The sequence below is a fragment of the Marmota marmota genome, unplaced genomic scaffold (assembly GCF_001458135.2).
Source record: "Marmota marmota marmota unplaced genomic scaffold, marMar, whole genome shotgun sequence".
In the NCBI taxonomy this organism is placed as follows: Eukaryota; Metazoa; Chordata; class Mammalia; order Rodentia; family Sciuridae; genus Marmota; species Marmota marmota.
In genome coordinates this window covers 5,249,201-5,258,436 of record NW_026000079.1, presented here as the reverse complement: position 1 = coordinate 5,258,436, position 9,236 = coordinate 5,249,201, and the positions used below count along the sequence as shown (strand labels likewise).

General features: G+C 45.1%; 1 protein-coding gene and 1 pseudogene across 1 annotated transcript in view; one reads left to right on the top strand and one right to left on the bottom strand.

The window, feature by feature from the left end:
- LOC107156618 overlaps positions 1–2,124 on the top strand; it is a 4,577-nt pseudogene extending 2,453 nt beyond the window's left edge.
- Positions 1–7,501, bottom strand: part of LOC107156790 (elongation factor 1-alpha 1-like) — a 30,348-nt gene extending 22,847 nt beyond the window's left edge. The window contains exon 1 of the mRNA XM_048814836.1: positions 7,484–7,501. The gene's annotated coding sequence lies outside the window, so the exon portion shown is untranslated. The remainder of the gene's footprint in view (positions 1–7,483) is intronic.
- Positions 7,502–9,236: the final 1,735 nt, after the last annotated feature.

The window sequence follows — 9,236 nt, the reverse complement described above, 5'->3', positions numbered from 1 at the left end:
TCCTCCTCCTCCTCCTCCTCCTTTTCCTCCTCCTCCTTCTCCTCCTCTTCCTCTTCCTCCTCCTCTTCCTTCTCCTCCTCCTCCTTCTCTAGGGATTGAACCCAGGGGTGTTTAAACCCCAAGCCACATCACCAGCCCATTTCTATTTTTTATTTTGAGACAGGGTCTCACTAAGTTGCTGAGGCTGGCCTTGAACTTGTGATCCTCCTGCCTCAGACTCCCAAGCCACTGAGATTACAGGTATGCACCACCACACCCAGCTTTAATTTAGTTTCTTTATTCCTTAAAATTTACTCTTCTTCCTGGTTTTCCCCTTAAGATAATCTCCCTCATTTTTAAGCACTCCAAATTTGTCTTAAAATGAACTCATTGAGATTGTCTCTAAAGGCAGGCACGGGGTGTACACCTGTAGTCCCTGCAATTTGAGAGGCTGAGGTGAGAGAATCACCTGAGCCCAGGAGTTCGAGGTAGCCTGGGCAATGCAGTGAGACCCCTTCTCAAACAAAACAAAACATACTTTTCTCTATGCACGTGAGTTAGATGTAATGGAACAGCTGCTCTGATATTGTGAAATACGTCATTATTGCCAAGAGAAGAGAATGCTGGTAGGTACCCACTGATTTGGGGGCTGGGCAGAGGAAGCATTAAATTAAAATGAAATGAAATTAAAAGTAATGACAGTACTGAAATCTTATTTTGGGGAAGAAAAGGAAAGTTTAACACAGATGCTCTGGATTGAGGTGAATTGAGGTTGTGATTTCTTTTGCTGTTTTAGAAAATTTTTTTTAGTAGTTCAATTTCCCAAAACTTTTTCTTGCAATCCAAAAAATTCATGAACTCATGCGGCCTTGCATGCACACATGTAGTGAGCATTCCTTTTTATTTTGAGTCATGGACTCAGCCTGTTAAAGCTGAATGAGACCCCAGACAGCACCTGGTCAACCTTCTGTCTTCTGGAGTGGGAGTCAAAGACAAAGGACAATGTTGTTCCTTGATGCCAGAGGTCCCGGCCCCGGGCCTGGTCAGGGGTAGGTGCTCTGTAAATATTTGCTACCAGAATGAGAAAACTTGAGGCCCAGAGAGAAGACTGACCCTTAGAAATTTATAGAGCAATTGAGTTATGAAGCTGGTTCTAGGCGCAGGACTCCTGAGCCTCGGCCACTAGTCTGGCTTGTCCACTTTGTGCCTCTGAAGCACCAGCTCCACTCTTCCCCTACCTGTCTGCTGAAACCCAGCTTCAGGCAGTGTGCGTGCGTGTGCATGTGCGTGTGCGTGTGTGTGTGTTTCTGAATTCTGCATTTTTCATTAAAAGATATTTCATACACAGCGTATGTTTTCAGATATATTGGCTCTACTGCAGCTGTAACAGATGACTACAAATCTAGCCGTTTAAACAACGGAAATGTATGATCATGTTCCAGTTTTGTGTGGTGCATCACCCATGAAGCTACTTGAGTGGTCTTTTACTCTGTAATGAGCCATGGGGGACTTAGGTCTCCACCTGGGTTCAAACCCTCATTCCCGTGTGTAGACTGTCCTCTCTCTACCAATGGGACAGCTCTCAGAATTGGGCGTGACCCATTGGCCTTGGACAGCCCACCTCCTGCTTTATTTGGCAAAGAACATCCTGTAGAAAACCTTCAAGTTCCCTTGTATAAGTAAACCAAATGCGGGCTAGCTGGCTCTCTCTCTTTCCAGTGTGGAATTGGACCCCTAGGGCCGTCCAGCCATCCTGCTCCCCTTTCCAAAATTACTTCCGTGTGGTTGGTCGTTTCATCGCCTTTTTTCTCAGCTTTATTTTGCAGCCAGTTCACTCCACGCAGAGGAACTCCCACTCAACCGGCTGCCCGGACGAGGCTGGGGTCTTGTGTGTTAGGTGTCCAAACTGGGTTTCAGGGGCCTGCACGGCAGAGCTGTGTTCCTTTCTGGAAGGCCCACAGGAGAATTTGTTTCTGTGCTCTTTCCAGTTTCGAGAGACCACCCCCACACACTCCTTAGCTGGTGACTCTTTACCCATCTTCAGAACCAGCAGTCATGCATCTCTCTGTGCCTTACTTTCATAACTACTTCTTCCTCTGTTCCCTCTCTCCTGCCCCCCTCTTCCACTTTCAGGGACTCTTGTGACTATGTTGGGCACACCTGCATAATTCCTGCTATAAGGTTGGATGATGAGCCACCTTGATTCCATCGGCACCCTTAATTTCCTTTTGTCATGTAAGTTAACTTATTGTATTTGTAGGTTCTGGGACTTAAGACATGGACATCTTTGAAGGGATGCATTATTTTACTCCCACATCAAGTGCCAACATAGTTTAATTTTAACATCTGTTATAGTTATAACTAGTTATGATTAAAGAATTCAGTTGTTTTCACAGTCTGGCAGTTAATGAATTCCATTTAAAATGTGGCCTTTGTATGTGTTTCCATCACTTAGGCTCAACATCCCCTCTCATAGAAAATACTCTTTTTACTAGGGGGAATTGAACCCAGTAAAACATATATAGTAAATAAAGAAAACATATATAGTAAATAAAGAAATTGGAATTCAAACCTAAGCAGTGCTTAACACTACGTCACATGTCCAGGCCTTTTTATTTGTTTATTTTTTAAATTTTGAGACAAGGTCTCAATAAGTTGCATAGGGCCTTGTTAAATTGCTGAGGCTGGCCTCAAACCTGCCACCATCTTCCCTCAGGAGGAGGATCACTGGGATTACAGGGGTGCACCACCGCGCCCACATTATTGTGAATACTTTGTAATTCTCCCTTTGGTCTCTTGAACCAAAATTCACAGATAATGTTACATCTACATGCATAACTAAGAAAATCAACTGTCATGTGTGGAAAAACAAAAGGGAAATTTTACAATAAAATGCTATAGATACACTTTCAGGTAATTGCTCAAGCATTAATCCCTCCTTAGAAGACATAATGGCAGCCACACGCCTGTAATCCCAGCAGCTTGGGAGGCTGACGCAGGAGGATCACGAGTTCAAAGCCAGCCTCAGCAACAGTGAGGCGCTAAGCAACTCAGTGAGACCCTGCCTCTAATAAAATACAAAATAGGGCTGGGGATGTGGCTCAGTGGTCGGGTGCCCCAAAGTCCAATCCCTGGCACACGGCCCCCACTGCTCCCCCTTAAAAAAAAAAAAAAAGGAAGAAGACATAATGAATGACAGAGTAAGAATTTTGCAAGTCACACAGACCACTGTCATGGCAGCAGCCACAGATACTGGCGGCTGATGTAGCTGAGTTATGCTGGTGACTCAAATTTGTTGTCAGTCATCTAATTTCAGTGTGAACAACTTTTGGGAACATTCCAAACAATGTGAAGTTTAATTTTACCTGATCTTGATTTACACCATAGTTGCATTCCTGGAAAATGCAGTAATATTTTAAAGCTGTGCAAAAGTGCTTTGCGGCCTGGGGAGATGACTTCACGGTAGAGTGATTGCCTAGCATGCAGAGGCCCTGGGTTCAGTCACCAGCACTGAAAAAATCCTTGGGCTTAGATGCAAAATGGAATTCAGCTCCCGGTTCAGATAATGATTAACGGTGCTTTTACCATTTTGCTTTCATGAAGCCTAGGAGGATACATAAGGGACATGGGCCAATCCACCCTTGCATTGACACACGATCACAGAACATCTAGTGTGTAACCCTAACCTTACCATGAAATGCTGGCAGTGCCTGCAAATCACTGTGACAGTTTAAAATGCACACTTGTAAATTTCCCAGACTCTTTCTGGAAGTGACCTCACTCCTACTGAGAATCCCTGATTGATGAGGTCAGCATGTTTTGCTTACCTGGGATTTTCACTGGGAGAAAGGAGAAAAATAGACTTGACATTTGTTGAGTACTAATAAAATGTCATACACTATTTTAAACATTTCATCAGTGTAAACTCATGTAATCTTTACAACAACCTGACAATGTAGGGTCTATTATCCCCGATTTTCAAATGCGGGGAGGGGGAATGAAGCTTCACGAGGCATCCAGTCGCTCTGCCCATCTCCCAGCTCCCTGCCCCCCCCCCTCCCCCCCCCCCCCCCGCCCCCACCACACTCCTGCTATTTCTTCCTCTCTGGCTCCCTGGAACAAATGGTGACATCATTGCTGCTGCAGATCCGTGAGTGACTATGTTAATGATGGTGAAAATGAGTCAGGGGCCATTCATTGGAAAGATCATGTGTGTGTATTGTATTTTCATGACTGATGTAGTAACTTGGTTACAGTTGCTTGGAAACTATACACTGTTCTAAGTGATTTTGTAAAATTTGAAATTGGCCCTGGCAAATGCCCGTAGGGATTTCCTCAGCCCTTTCACAGCCTCTAGTTCTTGCTACTGCAGTGGGAAACAGAAATCTAGCAGTGCCCTCGGTTACCTCTCCCTCACTCTTCCCAGTGTTTGACATCCACACATAATGACCCTCTGGTCGAAATTTTCAAGTAAGGAGTTTGAATCTGAGGCACAGAATTGCTTCACAGTGACTTTTAAAATTACTGTTTTTAAATATTCATTGGCAGAACTCCAACATTATTGTCCTTCACTAGAAGAGAACAAAATGAATTTCATATTTTGAGTGGAAGATATCTGACCACACTGAATTTGAATGCATTAGTATTCCTATTTTTTTATTTTTATTTTTGTGGTTCTGGGGCTTGAACCCAGGGATGCTCTACTTGTGAGCTGTGGCCCTAACCCATTTTATGTTTTGTTTTGAGACAGGGTCTCCCTTACTTGCTGAGGCTGTCCTTGAATTTGTGATCTGCCTGGGGTTAGAGGTGTGCACCATGGTGTCTGGCAGCACCCCTAGTCTGAGAGGTGGGTGTCTTGGTGTGTTTTCTGTTGCTCTGACAAAATAGCTGAGACTGGGTAATTTATAAAAAGTAAACGTCTATTTGGCATACCGTTTTGGAGGCCGGGAAGTCCAAGAACGTGGTGCCAGCACCTGGTGAGGGCCGTCTTGTTACATCATACTTGGTAGAGGGCATCTCATGGTGGGACAGAGCAAGCTGTGTCAGCTCCTCCTCCTCCTCCTCTAGGGAAGTACCAGTCCCATCAGGAGGGCTCCATCAGGGGGCCTTCATACTAATGACCTCATCTAATCCCAGTGACCTCCAAAGGCCCCGCCTCCAAATACCATCAACATGAGTCTGAGGGGCTGGGGATGTAGCTCAGAGGTAAAGCACTGCCTGGAATGCGTGAGTCCTTGAGTTCAATCCCCAGAACCACAATAAACAAATAAGTGCCATCAACTAGGAAGTTTAAAAAACAAAAACATGAATTTGAGGTTTAAACTCCAACGTAGGTCTTGGAGGGGCATTCAAAGCATCAGAGTGGACTCAAAGGAATCCCAGCCAATGTCGCCCCTTGAGCGCAGGGCTGCCCCAGGACAAATCGCTGCTGTGTACTTGCTGTGTGACTTGGAAACTACCCAAACTCTTCAAGACTCAGTTTTCTTACCTGTACGTGGAGATCATACTTGTTCCTAAATCAAGTGCTCAATATTGTGAGTGCTCCAGTCACCCAGCCTGTGTAGGTCGGAAGTCAGTGTGCAGGAATACTCTTAGTGTGTAGGGGTGTGAATTAGTGGCCTCTGCATGTTGGGCCCTTCATGTAGCCCTTTAAAAACATTTTAGTAATTTGTCGATCTTAAAAGTTGAATTTCATTTACAACCTGAATTCCTGGCTTTCAAAAGAATGGAAAGAATGGAAAGAAAGCTGGGGCTGGGGCTGAGCTCAGTGGTGAAGCACTCGCCTGGCACCTGTGAGGCCCTGGGTTTGCTCCTCAGCACCACATAAAAATAAATAAATAAAATAAAGGTACTTTGTCCACTAAGAGAGAGAGAGAGAGAGAGAGAGAGAGAGAGAGAGAGAGAGAATATGGAGCTTTGAAAATCCCCTGCCCTCTTTCCTACATGGCAGCCATAGACTGAAGTTTAGTAGAGGTTGTCCCCAAGGACTCTGTTCCAGGGCTTGGGACTTGCCAGCTCAAAGGCACGTGAGTTGGCTGCTGCCTGTGGCACGTGGGACACCTTCCACGAGACCTGCGCGTGTTGACAGCAATGGCCAACTGTGTCAGGCCGTCTCACCAGGAGCTGGGGAAGCAGGACACAATGACTGGAGATTACTGACCACATCATCCGAAGTTCTTAACTGAACTTGAGTGTCAGCAGCTCTGACCACAGACCTTCTGAGCTAGTGGAGGAGAATGAATCTGCATGACTGCCCCATGGAAGTTCAAAAGGAAGTTCTTGATCTGGCTAGATAACATTCTATGGCTTATCTTTTGAAAAGTCTGTGTCAAAGCACTACAAGGTGCTTTCCTAATCTTATTGAGAGAAGGGAGGAATGAGAACATATAAAATAATAATCTCAAAGCATTAATGTAGATCCTTGATACAATTGAACCCTCCTGCCACTGAGCGGGGAATGAGAGAAGGGGCAGTAACCAAGTAAGGGGGACTCCACTCCTGCTTTCACAAAGACCTCGCCAAGTGAACATGCAATACAAATAGAATAGTATTTTTTGTTACTTGGGAGGCTGAGGCTGTAGGATCACAAGTTCAAGGCTAGCCCCAGCAATTTAGTGAGACCCTGTCCCAAAACAAAATATAAAATGGGCTGGGATGTTGCTTAATGGTCAAGCACCCCTGGATTTAATACTGGTGACAGCAAAAGAAAATTTAAAAATAGAAAGTGTGTTATTGCAAACGAAGCTGCACATTGATAAACACTCCTGCTCGACTCCCTCACCCCAGACTGGGACTTCTGGGCTCTCTTGTTTAGGAATTCCCAAAGGACTGTGGCAGTTGATGGCAGCCTGCACCCTTCTCTCTGAAGGGAGGTGTGGATTAAAACAGCAGGGTTAGCTGGGCACGGTGGTGCACCCCTGTAATCCCAGCAGTTCGGGGAGGCTGGGGCAGGAGAATCCAAAATTCAAAGCCAGCCTCAGCAATTTATCAAGACCATGAGCAACTTAGCAAGACCCTGTCTCAGAATGAAAAATAAAAAGGGTTGGGGATGTGGCTCAGGGGGTAAGTCCCCCTGGGTTCAATAAATAAGTAAATTAATAATGAGGATATGAAACAGGGTTTTGGTCTCATTCCACAGAGGTGGCCGTCCCGCATTAGTGGATTCCTAGCAAACACGGTGGTATCATGACTTTTCTGAAATCCATCTAACTCCCCTTCTTGAACAGGACCTACGTGCGTGGTTGAGACTGTGATCAGAATTATTTTTAAAAAGTGATTGTGCTGGCCTTCACCCTGTTAAAGCTCCAACATCCTGGTGAGGCCCTGTTGACAGAACTGCTTTAAAAAATCCGAACATGAGTGAAAGAGTGATGTCTTAGATAAACCTGACTTTTATATAGTGGTGTCCCAGTTAGCAAGCAAGCTGACATTGCCTACCTACTGTATTTCAGAGGGCAGACTGAGGAGATGTGAGGGGGAAATTCAGTAAATTCAACTGTTAGACCAGGTCGCAAGAAAAGACCACTGACTCCAATGAAAATCAAATTAAAGCAAGCTTATTATTTCGACCGGCTGGGCTGCCTCTCCCACCCAAAACCGAGGGAACAAGGCAGTAGCCACAGCTTTCTCGCAGCCCAGCTTTACAGCCCAGAAAGTTACACAAAGGGGGGGTTACAGATAACAGAACTCTGACAAGCATCACACTAATGGTAGATTATATTTTTGCTGGCCCCGACATCAGAATTCATGAAGGTCATTAAAGCCTCAGAGAGGGTCGTTGTCTGGCCAGGGAAGGCCAAGATTGATGAGGCCTCACTAAAGTTTGAGAGAGGGCTGCTATCTGGTCAGAGAGCCAGGCAAGGGTGAGTTCAAGGCACGGGCAGGCATTCCAAGCAGGTTCAGAATCTGCAGTAATTTATAGTAAAGCCGAAATTAGCTTTTCATGGCTTTGTGGCGAGATGGCTCCCAATTTTAAGAAAAGATCAGGTTGGGTCTATCACAACTGGATGGCAATTTCTCTGTCTGTGGGCGAGGTGGGAGGCAGGGGGTGCCAGGACTGTCACAGACACCTGGCATGGGTTAGTTTCTTTGATCCTCACAACCACCTTAAGAGGTAGGATCTATTATCACACCTGTTTTACAGGAAAGGAAACTGAGAGCCAGTCAGAGACAGCAACTTGCCCTGTCACTGTGCTATAAATGGCAGAGACGGGCAGGCCTGCACGGTCATGGTGAGTTTTTGGCAACCCCATCTTGCTGATCTCCCTGAAGCAGGCCAGACATGGTGAAGAGGCCAATTGCACTTGCTTATTGTGGCCTGAAGACACAACATAGCTGTGGCTCTTATGGCAGGCCACGTTAAGTCCAGAGGAACTCCGTGTCACATTTAAAGACAAATTGTACCTAAGAGAATTGCTAGCCATCGGCAGATGAATAAATGAAACCAATGTGGTTCATATACACAATGGAATACTATTCAGCCATAAAAGAACAAAATTCTGCTGTTTGTAATATGGACGGATGAACTTGGAGGACATTATGCTAAGTAAGCCAGGCACAAAGACAAGGGCCGCATGATCTCACTCATGTGTGGAATCTGAAAAAACTGACTTCATAAAAGGACAGAGTAGAACAGTGGTTACCAGAGGGCTCGGGTGTTTAAGAGGGAGGCCGAGCTGGGGAGATGTTGATCAAAGGGTACTTTATTATAGTTAGATGGGAGGGAAAATTTCGAGAGTAGGCAGATGTACAAAGTCAGAGAGTAAATAAATGCTTGGGGTTAGGGCAAAGACAGGTGGGGGAGAAATTAGGACTGACTTAATAGTCAGGGAATTTCTTCCTTCAGTGATGAAGATTTCTAAAATTGGTTGTGGTGATGGCTGCATGACTCTGAACTTACTGAAAGTCGTTGGGTTGCACACTTTAAATGGATGGATTGTATGACATTTGAATTGTATCTCAAGAAAGCTATTTTTAAAATAAAACAGATCAATTCTCCCTCCTTTAAAGAAAGAAAATTGGCCAGGTGCGGTGGCACACGCCTATAATCCCTGTGGTTTAGGAGGCTGAGGCAGGAGGATCGTGAGTTCAAAGCCAGCCTCAGCAACAGCAAGGCGCTAAGCAACTCAGTGAGACCCTGTCTCTAAATAAAATGCAAAATAGGGCTGGGATGTGGTTCAGTGATTGAGTGTCCCCGAGTTTAATCCCCAGTGCTCCCCCCTGCAAAAAAAAAAAAAAAAAAAAAAAAAAAAAAAAAT